The sequence below is a fragment of the Chelonia mydas genome, chromosome 15, assembly GCF_015237465.2.
Source record: "Chelonia mydas isolate rCheMyd1 chromosome 15, rCheMyd1.pri.v2, whole genome shotgun sequence".
Lineage (NCBI taxonomy): Eukaryota > Metazoa > Chordata > Testudines > Cheloniidae > Chelonia > Chelonia mydas.
In genome coordinates, this window is record NC_057856.1 from 7,676,340 (window position 1) to 7,692,384 (window position 16,045).

The window sequence follows — 16,045 nt, forward strand, 5'->3', positions numbered from 1 at the left end:
TGGTGATGATGGGGGGCGGTGGCAGCTAAGTGTTTTACTGCTTACACCAACATTAGAGTCTCTTTTCCGTGGAGATCAAACAGTGGAGTGTCTACCTCATTTCCCATCCCCTTCCTGTGGCCAAAAGAAGCCAGGACCTGTCAAAAACTAACCAAGGCACCCTTAGTCTAGTTACCAACTAACACTAGTTTAGGAGTCCTCATACTCTCATATTATGGTTCACTTCTTACGGCAAAGGCCACGTTATGGGCACTTCCCATCCTACCCTGCCTCTCTAATCTAAGTCAGCATTTATACCACATTCACCACTGTAGTATCCTCATCCCTAAACATTCTCCATTGCAAATATGGGGTTTTTCCAATATCAACCAGTGATATTAGGACAATTTTAAAGAGACCAGGTGAAACTAAACTCACCCTAATGGGATGGCTGCAGCTGCTTAATTTTGTCTTCATTTCATATCCTCTCCTTCATTGCAAGGCTTTAAATTTGTTGTCAATGGATCTCCTTTCAGTGTCTGCATCCCCCACTACTCTCAGTTCACAGGGTCACTTATCAGTTTGGTTCTGTGACCTTATATATTTGCTATTAGAAATTAGTCTGAACCCAAAGCCCAGATTTGAACATAATTCAGACCTACTGCATCTCCAGAGTGCGATGGGTCTCATTTGAATCTGAAATATGATGAGTTTTAGGAAGGTTCAGATTTAGAACTGAATTTTGCACCCCCAAGTTCAGAAGATGATCCGAGGCTCTAGTTCTCCCTGTAATGAAGACAAAGTTTGGATTTGGAGTCTGGATTTCAAAGTCAGACCCAGGATTTCCTTCAGGCCCATTTCTCATTTTTACAAAATATTTGTTGAGTGATGCAACAATGTGAGGCTGGGTTTTTTTAATTATGTGCAAATACATACATAAACAGGAATTCATCGCAACACGTTTTACTTTCAGATAACTCAGAAATAGCTATTTCAAAACAACATCGTGCCGGTGATTAGTTCACAAGATGAATGAATGGCAGTAGCTGTTTTGAGGATAAGGAATGAGAATGTTTCACCAGAAGTTTTCGCAAGGCCTTTTTTAGCAAGGGGGCTCCTCTTGAGCACATTTAGTCTCCAGATGGAGCTGAGCTGATCTGCTGAGTCAAAGGGAACAGGTCAGAGATACACAAATTAAAACATGTTTTGCAAGCAACCCTTGATGCAACAGAATATAAATACTCCACTGGAGACAGACTAAGACATATTTGAGTGGAACACAAGCACACATAAATAAAGCCTATTCTAACTAGTCCCCAATTAGATATTTACATGACAATCCAATCAGGTCTCAGAAAAAGCAGTTATTGACAATTAGCTAATTAAGGAGATTTTTGAAATACATTTTCAACCACAAAAAAAAACAATGTTTATGAGATGTTAAGGGATTGACTCAGAACCACAAAAGCATTCAGTTAAGTCTGGGCTGATATGTTGTCATTAACTCAAGGCACTGAGCTGTTGGGCCTTTTTAATTCTACACAGCACCACAACCATTCACCAGGATTCTCACCCTTCACCAGTGACTTCCTGACCTTCTGTGAATTTAACAAAAAACACTCTTAACAGCACATAGAATGAGCAATTTGTGGTTGGACTAGAGAGCAGACATCTTCCTGGTTTCCCATCTCTTTCACTATTTTTGACTCGTCCATCCTCTTCTTCCACAATGTTTCTCTATCATGCTAGCTACCTATGGCATTTCTAAAGCAGCCAACACTTATAGCATCTGCTAGCCTATGCGAGCAGCCCACACAAAGTGGTTTGATAAAGTTGGGTTGGCTTGAATTTACTGCAGTGTTTGCACCACCAAAACTAGCCAGCGAGCAGCTTCCATACCAATTATGTAAGAAAGGGGTCACTGAGCAACTCTTAAAAATAAAGGTCCCAAAACAAAGGAAATTCTCAGCAAAAAAGCTTTGCTAGGGTGGTGTTAAGCTTGCAGATAATAAAACAGTAAGTTTCTCAACCTAACAGTACATTCTAGCTTTTCAAAGTCTAAAAACTACAACATTCAAATCTAAAGTTACACTAAACACACACACACAAACACAAAAACAAAATGCAGCATAAAGGTGCTTATGAACAACCTTAATTGTATCCCTGCTGTCCCTATACCATTGTAAGAAAATGCTATACTGGCATACTTCTGATATTGACAACATAGCTGCTCAAAATATTTTATTGAAATATAACCTTTTAAGACGACTGACAGTCCCCTTTCCCCTCCCCTTATTTGTTTTTTTAATTTTCTTCTGTGGAAACTTTTGAATGACTACAGTTAGGAAAAAATGAGATTTTTCTTCCAGTCCTCGTATTTCCCAGATGTCTTGTTTGATTTGTCTCTGACTTTCCATGAAAAAAAAGATTTACCCAACATGTAAGAACCATGTGTATGAAATTTCACACGATTGGTTACTGGCAAGACTTAAGTGGAACTATGCAGTGGAATATTAGCAGGAACATTTACTATGGATTGATTTTTGAAATGGATGCAACCACTTTTTTTAAAGTGTTGGTGAGACAGGCTCCAGAGTGTGAATATATTCATTCTGTTACTGCATCGATTGGTCCATAAACGAGAATACTCAGGGAAACACGTCCTCTTTATGCACTCCCCACCCAGTGCGTACACCTACAGTTGTGTATGAAATTCTGCATTTCACAAAGGGATACATTTCTAACCATATATTTGACCTTATGCGACACTTAATGTCACTAGAGACCACCCATATAAAAATTATAATTGTATCCACAGTAACTGACACTTCAGAGGGTCAGAAGAATAGGGAGATTTAAAAGGAAACAAGAAAAATGACATAAAAATGACTGAATTAAACAGAGGAGACATGGGTGGAGTTCTTTGCCTATTGTTCTGGAAGATCTGCATAGTTTATGTACGCTCTACCACTCATGACTAATGCAGTCACCCCAAACTCACAGTAATAAATATTGCACTCCACCCCATAATGTACAATAGATTAGATAATATTCTAAATCACTACAAAGAGTGTGCTGGTGATGTGGTATAACTTGTTAGCATAAGAGCACAGCTTGACTCCCATACCCCTAAGGTGGGTGGAAAACAAGAATGCCATGTCATGAAAAGTTCTGAGATTTCTGGATTTGTTTTCGTTCAGCATTAGAATGAAACCAAAGCCTTACCAAAAAAAAATTGTTGAAAAGAAACGAGAAAGCGTGACTTGAACCTGGGTATCCAAACTGAGTGCCTAAACCACCACACCGTTGACTGGGGTCAGGTCAGTCTCTGGTTTTCACCAGAAAGTTCACCATAGACCGGAGAGACTAAACAGACACTGTTAAATGTTTTGATAAACTGACATTTTCTGATGGAAAAAAAACAAAAATTCCTGAAGACTCCATTTAGCTTTCTAAAAGGTACCAGTAAGTGTTGGAAGGAACTGAACTATTCATAAATGGCTGTTGCCATAAGAGGAAAAAGTAAAGGGATTTCAGGGTATATTTTCAGTTGAGAGAAGGCCCAGCTTCTGTCTTTGCACCACAAAATGAGCTGCAGGTGCAAGAGTGATTAGTTGCACTTCCAATTATTAGGTTTGCACACACAGTCAGGTAGTTGGTGCAAACATCCAGATTTGCTCCCACAGTTAAATTGAGAGGAATGCAGCTCTTCTGTAAAGATGTTCATTCATTTTAGTCACTTTAAAAAAAACCCACAGTATTTTAGCCACGCTTATTTGAACCACACTTCCCAGAACAGTCCCAGAGCTGACACCTTAAACCAAGGGTCAGACTTTCAAAGGCACCTAAAGATACAAATAGGCACCTGGTGGGATTTTCAGGAGCACCTATGTGCCTAATTCCCATTGATTTCAATGGGCACTAGACACCTGCATATCTATCTGCATCAACAAGTGCCTAAATGCCTTTGAAAATCTAACCCTAAGAACCTCAGTGCAGGTCTAATCCTGAATTGAAATTCTTTTTGCCCTAAATAATCATTGAAACCTTACAGAACCAAGTTGAAAATTCATAGATTCCAAGGCCAGAAGGGACTGATGTGATCATCTAGTCTTACCTCCTGTGTAACATAGGCCATAAAGCCCTCCTGAATTAATTCCTAGAGCAGATCTTTCAGAAAAAAGACCCAGTCTTGACCTAAAATGTGCCTATGATGGAGAATCCACCAGAACCCTTGGTAAGTTGTTTTGATGGTTAATTACTCTCACTGTTAAAAATTTACACCTTGTTTCCAGTCTGAATTTGTCGAGCTTCAGCTGCCCAGCCACTGGGTGGTGTTAGACCTTTCTTGGATATATTGAAAGCACATTATCAAATATTTGTTCCCCACAAAATAGTCACATTTCTTGCGGGGGGGGGGGGGGGGGGAAATAGATTTGGTCTAGTATCTTCAGCACCATTCAGTATCCATTCCTCCACTACCATGAGCTGCCATGAGGAAGGGTGTCTTTGTTGGCAAGGCGGTGGCTTGGGACTCAGAGGATGTGGGTACAATTCCCCGCTCTGCCATACAGTCTCTTGTTTTGGGTCACAATCATTCTGTGTCTCACCCCTCTCCCTCTGTAAGTGGGGATCCTGTGCCTGTCTTTGTCTATTTAAACTGAAAGCTCTTCGGGGCAGAGACTGTCTGACTATGTGCACATCCAGCATGTATCACAATAGGGCCCACATCTGGAGGAGCTACTGTGATACAAATAGCGTTTGGAAGGATCAGTTGTTGGAGATGTGTCATTTATCTCCCACAAAGTATATTGCCTGGAGTTTAGAATGTGAGTTCTTTGTACTCTTTAAATGCATTTGGTTTACGATCAGGTTCTACAAGGGCACACGTCTCTAAGATATCGGGGGATGACAGTGTGGGAGAAGCAATAAAACATTGCTAAAAAATAAACATTTACAGTTGTCTAAACTAGATTGCCCTGCATGACAATGCATTTAGGTACTGAAATCCCATTTCTCTTTTGCCCATTAACTTCCTGGAGGAGAATTGCTACCCAAAGGCTTGATGCAGATGGAAGCAAACAGTAATTACACTGGAGCAACACTCAGTGGCTTCAATTCCCAGAGCGATTCTCTCAAACCTATTTTTCACTTGCTCTTCGCATGGGGTTCATACACTCTGGTCTCACTTTGAGCTTCAGATTCCCACAAGCCTGAAAGTTCAGCCCAGAAAGTCAAAGCAAGCAGCCAGCTCCCCCGGGGGTTATATCATACACCCACAAAGAGGCCCAGGCTTACTTCAAACTAGAGATGGATCCAGGTGATAAAGTTCAGATCTAGACTCACTACAAACTTTCCCAAAGTTCAGGAGTGTTGGGATGGGGGCAGGGGGAAGGGCTGATTTGAGTCCATCTCTTCTCAATACTGGGCCCAGGCTGGTAAGACAAAATCTTGAGCCTCTTGAGAAATCCTGGGGTGACAGAAGCATTTTATAAAACCTAAACCTGGTGACTTTTTCAGCCCAACTCTGGCCATGGCATATTGACAAGTAATTCAAACCACAAAGAGAGGAAGGAATAGATAGTGGAGGGGAGTTTCCCTGGCTTCCCCTTTACAGATATCACAAATAGGATTCAGGTCTCCATGAATCCATGGCACTTTTTTCTGAGCACCCAAGACAAAAAATGTAAGCACTTACATGATGCTTTACATTTCTGAAGGGCTAGATTTGCCAGCTGGTTCAAGTCGCCACATCTCTGCTGAAGCCCAATGAAGTTACAAAAAAAATGCACATCCACAAAGGAACGGGTCCTTCAACCACACCAAAGCCAGCTGGAGCGTTCGTTAAAAGATTACCCATCCACTTCAGAAATGACGAGGACAAAGTAATACAACCCCATCATTGCCATTCCCCCAGAACGTAAGTTGGCCCTGGAAAGGTAATTGTGGCCTAATCTTTGTGTTTGTTTACAGAATGTAATAAATATAGTAGTGAGAATGGTACATCCTGTACAACCCTATAAAAAGCAGATTGTGACGTTTACCTGGGACTGTAGCAATTTATTTTTTAAAGAGTATCCCTGTGGTAGCTGTGTCCAGGACAGCATCATTAGACAAATGAAGGAATTTCAACATCACAGAACAAGAAACTTTTTGACGCTCATTAATAGATTTATTACATCTCATGCACTGGCTGCTTGCTTGCCATGTAACATATGTTTTGACCTGCCCATGTGGTCCTTCCCTTCTGAAAGGACAACCAAGATCCTTGAAAGAGCTGCCCATCGGAAAAGAAAGTGTGGAAGACAGATTCTGGATTTACATCAGTGTAATTCCAAAAACAGTTTCACCCCGAGCCAGATTCTGATCTCAGTTATACCAGAGTAAATCCAGAGCGAGACCACTGAAGGCAGACGAGTTACCCCAGTTTTACTCTGGTGTCAGTCAGATCATAGCCCTGCCCTCTGCTAAGAAACAGTCTGGATTACTCTGTATCTATCCCAATCAATCTTACATCTCCCTGCACTTGATTTCCATGAGAAAGGGATCTTTGTTTCTTATGATAACGTTCTCCTTTCCCCCCCACCAAGATAGATGAAGCCCTGTTCTTCTGGAAACTCAGTGGCAGCTCCTGCATTCCCCCAGTGCTGTGTATCCGTTGGCAGAAATTGGCAGCAATGCCCAAACATTCATTGGTGGGGATGTGAGGGGGCTGTCTAAAGCAATATTGGCTGGTAAACCCTCATGTTATTTTTGGCAGGTGAGCATCAGGTTGGAACAAAAGGCTTACGCAGGAACAGTGCAGCCTGTGATGTTACACATTAAGTGAAATGTCAGAACATCCGGAGTGTTTGCTCATTTTACCATAGATGATATGGGACTTGCAGATGGGAGGACATGGAGTGTGGGGTAGAGAATCATAAAGCAGCCCTTAGCATTTCCTGCATAACTGCAAGATTCCATATGGGGGTATTTGTACTGATGTAGCCATACTGAGCCCTGGTCTACACTAGGACTTTAGGTCGAATTTAGCAGCGTTAAATCGATGTAAACCTGCACCCGTCCACATGATGAAGCCCTTTATTTCGACTTAAAGGGCTCTTAAAATCGATTTCCTTACTCCACCCCTGACAAGTGGATTAGTGCTTAAATCGGCCTTGCCGGGTCGAATTTGGGGTACTGTGGACACAATTCGATGGTATTGGCCTTCGGGAGCTATCCCGGAGTGCTCCATTGTGACCGCTCTGGACAGCACTCTCAACTCAGATACACTGGCCAGGTAGTCAGGAAAAGAACCGCGAACTTTTGAATCTCATTTCCTGTTTGGCCAGCGTGGCACGCTGCAGGTGACCATGCAGAGCTCATCAGCAGAGGTAACCATGATGGAGTCCCAGAATCGCAAAAGAGCTCCAGCATGGACTGAACGGGAGGTACGGGATCTGATCGCTGTATGGGGAGAGGAATCCGTGCTATCAGAACTCCGTTCCAGTTTTCGAAATGCCAAAACCTTTGTCAAAATCTCCCAGGGCATGAAGGACAGAGGCCATAACAGGACCCAAAGGAGTGCTGCGTGAAACTTAAGGAGCTGAGGCAAGCCTACCAGAAAACCAGAGAGGCGAACGGCCGCTCTGGGTCAGAGCCCCAAACATGCCGCTTCTATGATGAGCTGCATGCCATTTTAGGGGGTTCAGCCACCACTACCCCAGCCGTGTTGTTTGACTCCTTCAATGGAGATGAAGGCAACACAGAAGCAGGTTTTGGGGACGAAGAAGATGATGATGATGATGAGGTTGTAGATAGCTCACAGAAAGCAAGTGGAGAAACCGGTTTTCCCGACAGCCAGGAACTGTTTCTCACCCTGGACCTGGAGCCAGTACCCCCCGAACCCACCCAAGGCTGCTTCCTGGACCCGGCAGGCGGAGAAGGGACCTCCGGTGAGTGTACCTTTTAAAATACTATACATGGTTTAAAAGCAAGCATGTGAAAGGATTACTTTGCCCTGGCATTCGCGGCTCTCCTGGATGTACTCCCAAAGCCTTTGCAAAAGGTTTCTGGGGAGGGCAGCCTTATTGCGTCCTCCATGGTAGGACACTTTACCACTCCAGGCCAGAAACACGTACTCGGGAATCATTGTACAACAAAGCATTGCAGTGTATGTTTGCTGGCGTTCAAACAACATCCGTTCTTTATCTCTCTGTGTTATCCTCAGGAGAGTGAGATATCATTCATGGTCACCTGGTTGAAATAGGGTGCTTTTCTTCAGGGGACACTCAGAGGAGCCCATTCCTGCTGGGCTGTTTGCCTGTGGCTGAACAGAAATGTTCCCCACTGTTAGCCACGGGGAGGGGGAGGGTTGAGGGGGTAGACACACGATGGGGGGAGGCAAAATGCGAGCTTGTAACGAAAGCACATGTGCTATGTATGTAATGTTAACAGCAAGGTTTACCCTGAAAGACTGTAGCCACTGTTTTATAAAATGTGTCTTTTTAAATACCGCTGTCCCTTTTTTTTTTCTCCACCAGCTGCATGTGTTTCAATGATCACAGGATCTTCTCCTTCCCAGACGCTAGTGAAGATTAGAAAGAAAAAAAAAACGCACTCGTGATGAAATGTTCTCTGAGCTCATGCTGTCCTCCCACACTGACAGAGCACAGACGAATGCATGGAGGCAAATAATGTCAGAGTGCAGGAAAGCACAACATGACCGGGAGGAGAGGTGGCGGGCGGAAGAGAGTAAGTGGCGGGCTGAAGACCAGGCTGAAGCTCAAATGTGGCGGCAGCGTGATGAGAGGAGGCAGGATTCAATGCTGAGGCTGCTGGAGGACCAAACCAGTATGCTCCAGTGTATGGTTGAGCTGCAGCAAAGGCAGCTGGAGCACAGACTGCCACTACAGCCCCTGTGTAACCAACCGCCCTCCTCCCCAAGTTCCATAGCCTCCACACCCAGACGCCCAAGAACGCGGTGGAGGGGCCACCGACCAACCAGCCACGCCGCCAACGAGGATTGCCCCAAAAAAAGAAGGCTGGCATTCAATAAATTTTAAAGTTGTAAACTTTTAAAGTGCTGTGTGGCATTTTCCTTCCCTCCTCCACCACCCCTCCTGGACTACCTTGGTAGTCATCCCCCTATTTGTGTGATGAATGAATAAAGAATGCACGAATGTGAAGCAACAATGACTTTATTGCCTCTGCAAGCGGTGATCCAAGGGAGGAGGGGAGGGTGGTTAGCTTACAGGGAAGTAGAGTGAACCAAGGGGCAGGGGGTTTCATCAAGGAGAAACAAAGAGAACTTTCACACCGTAGCCTGGTCAGTCATGAAACTGGTTTTCAAAGCTTCTCTGATGCGTACCGCGCCCTCCTGTGCTCTTCTAACCGCCCTGGTGTCTGGCTGCGCGTAACCAGCAGCCAGGCGATTTGCCTCAACCTCCCACCCCGCCATAAATGTCTCCCCCTTACTCTCACAGATATTGTGGAGCACACAGCAAGCAGTAATAACAGTGGGAATATTGGTTTCGCTGAGGTCTAAGCGAGTCAGTAAACTGCGCCAGCGCACCTTTAAACGTCCAAATGCACATTCTACCACCATTCTGCACTTGCTCAGCCTGTAGTTGAACAGCTCCTGACTGCTGTCCAGGCTGCCTGTGTATGGCTTCATGAGCCATGGCATTAAGGGGTAGGCTGGGTCCCCAAGGATAACTATAGGCATTTCAACGTCCCCAACAGTTATTTTCTGGTCTGGGAATAAAGTCCCTTCCTGCAGCTTTTGAAACAGACCAGAGTTCCTGAAGATGCGAGCGTCAGGTACCTTTCCCGGCCATCCCACGTTGATGTTGCTGAAACGTCCCTTGTGATCCACCAGAGCTTGCAGCACTATTGAAAAGTACCTCTTGCGGTTTATGTACTCGCCAGCTTGGTGCTCCAGTGCCAAGATAGGGATATGGGTTCCGTCTATGGCCCCACCACAGTTAGGGAATCCCATTGCAGCAAAGCCATCCACTATGACCTGCACATTTCCCAGGGTCACTACCCTTGATATCAGCAGATCTTTGATTGCGTTGGCTACTTGCATCACAGCAGACCCCACAGTAGATTTGCCCACTCCAAATTGATTCCCAACTGACCGGTAGCTGTCTGGCGTTGCAAGCTTCCACAAGGCTATCGCCACTCGCTTCTCAACTGTGAGGGCTGCTCTCATCTTGGTATTCATGCGCTTCAGGGCAGGGGAAAGCAAGTCACAAAGTTCCATGAAAGTGCCCTTACGCATGCGAAAGTTTCGCAGCCACTGGGAATCGTCCCAGACCTGCAACACTATGCGGTCCCACCAGTCTGTGCTTGTTTCCCGAGCCCAGAATCGGCATTCCACAGCGTGAATCTGCCCCATTAGCACCATGATGCATGCATTGGCAGGGCCCATGCTTTCAGAGAAATCTGTGTCCATGTCCTGATCACTCACGTGACCACGCTGACGTCGTCTCCTCGCCCGGTATCGCTCTGCCAGGTTCCGGTGCTGCATATACTGTTGGATAATGCGTGTGGTGTTTAATGTGCTCCTAATTGCCAAAGTGAGCTGAGCGGCCTCCATGCTTGCCTTGGTATGGCGTCCGCACAGAAAAAAGGCGCGGAACGATTGTCTGCCATTGCTCTGATGGAGGGAGGGGCGACTGACGACATGGCTTACAGGGTTGGCTTACAGGGAATTAAAATCAACAAAGGGGATGGCTTTACATCAAGGAGTATTTCAGGCAGGACTTCACGGAGGGTTCCAATAAGAAATGGTGCACCTAAGTTATTGTTCTTATTGGAACAAGGAGGTTAGTCTGGCCTCTAGTTGATACATGGCTAGATTTACCTCGCTGCACCTTCTCTGTGAGTGACTGCAGTGTGACCGAGAGGAATGAGTCCCCTAGACGGGGGAGGGGGAGAAGCAAATGAGTACAAAACAAATCTGGTCTATTTCTTGTTTTGATCCACTCCATCTATCTTTTACATCTTTGGCTGGCAGCAGACGGTGCAGAAGGACTGCATGCCATCCACATCTCATGGCTGCCCGGCAGAAGATGGTACAGTACGACTGCTAGCCATCCTCATCTCTTGCCTGCCCGGCAGAAGATGGTACAGTACGACTGCTAGCCATCCTCATCTCTTGCCTGCCTGGCAGAAGATGGTACAGTACGACTGCTAGCCATCCTCATCTCTTGCCTGCCCGGCAGAAGATGGTACAATAGGACTGCTAGCAATCCGTATCGCCTGCCTGCTCACCATAAGACGGTTCAATAGGACTGACTGCAGGACTAAAGAGAATGACCTGGTCAAGTCACTCCAAATTTAGTCCCTGCGCCCATGTCTGCCCAGGTACTCCCGGCCGACGTGACCAGGAGCACCTCGGACATGACGATGACGGCTACCAGTCGTACTGTACCGTCTGCTGCCACAAGGCAATGGGTTGCTGCTGCTGTGTAGCAATGCAGTACCGCGACTGCCAGCACCCAGGAGACATACGGTGACGGTTACCTGAGCGGGCTCCATGCTTGCCGTGGTATGGCGTCTGCACAGGTAACTCAGGAAAAAAGGCGCGAAACGATTGTCTGCTGCTGCTTTCACAGAGGGAGGGAGGGAACGGGGGCCTGACGATATGTACCCAGAACCACCCGCGACAATGTTTTAGCCCCATCAGGCATTGGGATCTCAACCCAGAATTCCAATGGGCAGCGGAGACTGCGGGATAGCTACCCACAGTGCAACACTCCGGAAGTCGACGCTTGCCTTGGTACTGTGGAAACACTCCGCCGAGTTAATGCACTTAGAGCATTTTCTGTAGGGACACACACACTCGAATATATAAAACCGATTTCTAAAAAACCAACTTCTATAAATTCGACCTAATTCCGTAGTGTAGACATACCCTGAGTGACAGATGCACTGCCCCAGTACAAGCCCAACTTTACATTTACAGGTACATATAGTACACCAGTAAAAATATCCCCAGTACAGACCAGCCCTTAGATAGCAAAACAGGCAGCTCCCATTACCAGTTTCCATCAGTTTCTCAGCACAGTTCTTTTTTTCCAGTTTAAGAAGTCACAGACTTAGTCATGTCACCCCACCACCACACATTATTAGGGTACATCCCTTTGCAGAACTGTAATCTAAACAGTAAATAGACAGCAGTACTCTCAATCATTCAAAAAAAATTATCCAAGCCAGGCCCCAAGGGTTAAATATAAATGCTCATTTTATGGGTGATGGGTTACCATGAATACAAAAATGGAGGCGGGAATCGGCATTTCAGTTACCTCTTCTGGGGTGTAGCTCTTTATTGGTAGTGAATTCCCCTCAGTGCCTGCAGCCCCACCAGTCTCATCCCCCCCAGTCACTTGGTGATTTGGTTCCATCCCCTCCAAGTTGGCTACCACTCTGACGCTGGGGTTTTCTGCAAGTTTGAACACAGCTCAGATTATAGCAAAGAAAGACACAAGAGGGGCCTGGGGTTGCTCAATAAAGCCCCTGGAAACCCTCACATAGTCAAAGCAGGATTCCTCAGCACTAGAGCCCTGAAAGATGTTTCACCAGCTTGGCACATCTCACGTATGTGCTCTAAAGACCAGCAGCAATCTGCAGCCCTGGGGCTGAGAATCAAGGGTTACTGATGAGATAAAAGATTGGGGTGCCTAGAAAATCAGTCACTTAATTTTCTGTATCCTTAGTAAGGAGAAAACAAACCCAGAAGCAATGATGAATCTTAGGTATCAAAGCCTTGATCCCTACTCCTGTTAAAGTCAATGGCAAAGTTCCCATTGATATCAGTTGTACAGGATCAAGCCAGTAAATGCATACACAGAGGAGAGGCGCTGAGCACTTAAAACTCTGACTGAAGACATCAGGAGCTGCAGGTGTTTGGCAGTTTCAGGATTTGCTGCACATGCTTCCTAAAGCTTTATAATTCACTCCAAGAATCCCCTTGTAACCAGATGACAGACAGGGTGTGCTCTTTAGGATAATCTCTACTATAAGGGAAAGAGGGAACTCCACAGCCTCCCCTTTATATGGGTAGCAGGCCAAAACCCATTCAGCACACCTCAGGCAGAGAAGACCCCTTACAATTTCCTCTCCAATGGGTCTGAGGTGTAAGTGTAGCCAGATGGGCAGTATAAGCACAGGCAAGAACATGTCCGATGAATCTGTCTGGGGGCATTTCCCATCCTGCAGAACAATACAATGGGGATACATTGGGATGCTGTACTCATATTTTGCATCTCTACTCAGAGGTGCACCCAGGCAGGAGATATGTTTTATCAGACAATTTTGGCAGCAACTTTCTAGAAAATGTTTCTAAACCCTGTCTCACTTGTTTTCTCTCCCCTCCCTCTCCTCTTTTCCGGTCAGCCTCCATCCCTCATCCTTTGTCAGTGTCTGCCTCCCCTCCAATTAACATTCAGCATCCCCCTCCCTTCCACTCTTTGTGTGTTCATTTCTCCATTCTTCCTCTTTCCCTCTCTGTGCGTCCCTAGCGCCCTGAATTCCCTTGGTCTCCCATGTCTTCCCCCACACCCTCCCTCCTATCTTTCTTTAGCTCCCACTCCCTTTTATCTTTTCTCTTTGTGTCCTCCGTTGTCCCTTCTCAGCCCTTCCTCTACCCCTGCTAATGACCATGCGAGGTAGATGCTTCCCTCAGAGACTGCTCCCACAGCAGAGTGGAGGGAAATACCATTCATATGCTCTAACTGCTCCTACTCCAAATACCAGATAACATCCCTTCCCACACTGATGCCTGTTAGAAGGGTCTCCCATCATAGCTTGGGGGGGAGGGTCCCTGCTGTGAGGTTCCAGCCTCCTTCCATCAGTAAACGTGAAACTTTGCATTTCGCATCGGTATTTTCCTCTGTTTTCTACACAAGGACCTTGGCAGAAACACTGCCTTATCTGTTCTGTTTTATTTTAGTTGAATCACACAGATATCTGCCATTAACAGAGCCCCATTCATCTGGAAGAATCAACTCTCAAAGTGCTTTACCCACATACAGCGATGCCTTTGCCTACCCATGAAATGCAACTGCCTCCAAGGTAGAGTGCAGGTCACATTCCCAAGCAAAACACAACAGTTTCAGACTGGACACAAAGAATGTTTCCTCCTTTACAAGGGGGACAGTAGGCAGGTCACAATATCATTGGCTGGGTAGTTGTGAATGTAACCAAGTGTCAATCGGTTTTAATGACTGCCAGAGAGTAGAAGCTAAGCACAGTCTCATCCAGATGATGAGAACTCAATGAGCTGCTACGCAGCAGCCTGCTTTATCAGCGATGACTTTCCCACTCAATCACCAACGCCATTTCCCACAGCACCTGATCTTTCTATGGAGGCCTCGTACCACTGCTGCTCAGGCCTGATCCTATTTAGCCATAAGATCAGATACTATCACAACCCAAGATGGCCTGACTGCCAGCTTGCTGGGCCTTCCCTGGCCTAACAGGGAACAGATTTACCAGCAAATGGCCCAATTTCCACCTTTACTTATGAATAAAAACCCAAAAACACCTGAGCAGCTGGAATAACTCAGCAGAAAGGGACAGTCAGCATGATTGTGTCTTCTGGGATGGCATGTAAGACAAGAAAGCTAAGTTAGCACAGACAGAAGAGGGGACAGAAAATTCCCCCAGCTTTGCGTTCAAGCCAGTCTTATGAACTTGGGCAGGGAGCCCAGTTTCCCTTAAGACATCCTGGCCCCTCCGTTTCCCAAACAGCCAATCACAACCTCTCTCGAGCCTCTAGAGAAAATGGTCCTTCTGTTAATCCCTTTTACACCAGTGTTTCTGCTCCATCACTGCAATAACTCATTGCAGCATATCTGCAGCAAGATTCTAGTCAAGAGGAATACGCTACATTAGTGGGTGAAAATAGCACTGTTCCTGCCAGCACTACTGTATGCTTTGCCCCAGTAAGCATGCTCTGTCTCTCATGGTCACAGGTACTCAGCCCAAAAGGAAAGAGTTACTCAGAGGGTGAAACTGTGACTGCCACACCATCAGCATTACACAATAGTCTTCTGAAGATAGATATCTCATAGATGTTCATCTGGGGGCGGTGAAGGGGGGGAGATTAAATCCAACTATAATATCATGAAATACTCAAAACCATGGCTATACACTGCACAGAGCAGTGTCCCATGCCACGGAGCTAGGAAATGCAGTGAGCCGTTGAACTAGGATTTCTTTCTTCGCAGTGCATCTACCTTAAGTGAGCGCTTCTCACAGTAAGAGAGAGAATGAAAGAATACTTTTAACTCCTTGTCAAGCCAGATTCAAATACAAAGCCCTTATTTGAACTTGTAACAGTTCATAGACTCACCGTTCCAGAGCACGTCCTCGTGACAAACTCCAGCATCACAGCCCTTCTGCCTTCTCCTCTGGACCTCAGTGGTTTGTGTAGCGACTTGTCCCTCTAGCAAGGTCAAACAGTCCCACGCCTTCCAGGGTAACTCTGTTTCAATTCAAAAGAAAAAGATCTCTTCCACTCTCTGTCTTCTACAGGCTCTTCACCCTTCTCCCAGGCTCTACAGAGTTCTTTCTCATGCCATTACAGAACACATCACCTTCCCAGGGCTTTCCCCCTAGAGACCCCATCTCCTGCCACACTGCTGATCCTCAGGGCTTCTTTCCTGGAGCCTCTCTTCCCTCTGGCTTGGTTTAGGAGTCACCTGCTACCCTCTCCCTTCAGGACTGTCCCAGTGTACAAACTCCTTCCTGCTGGCCCATCTATGTTTCCTTTCCCAGAGAGAGGAAACTCACAACTACCTCTTTCCTGGGCCTCCCCCGCCAGTGCCCTGCAGTCCTAGGAACCATCCAATCTGGTTCTCCCCAGCTGCAACTGATCCTTAATTACCTGTCTCCCCTTCAGGTGCCACAGAATGGACTAATTGATCTCTCCAGCTCCCCTTAACCTTTTCAGTACCAGAGCGGCATTTAAATACCCCAGAACAACATCTGCAGGGGAAGTAAATCCAGCAACAGAATAAACATACTCCCAAGATGGCCAGTTAATGTCACGAAGTCCTGAGTTACAAAGAGGGAT

At 45.9% G+C, this 16,045-nt stretch overlaps 1 long non-coding RNA gene across 1 annotated transcript; it reads right to left on the reverse strand.

Moving 5' to 3' along the window:
* Positions 1–892: 892 nt before the first annotated feature.
* On the reverse strand, positions 893–15,769 carry LOC122463067. Its single transcript, XR_006286047.1, has 3 exons — positions 15,567–15,769; positions 15,323–15,454; positions 893–1,136 (listed from the first exon to the last, which is right to left on the reverse strand). It is a non-coding gene; the product is annotated as an uncharacterized LOC122463067 (long non-coding RNA).
* Positions 15,770–16,045: the final 276 nt, after the last annotated feature.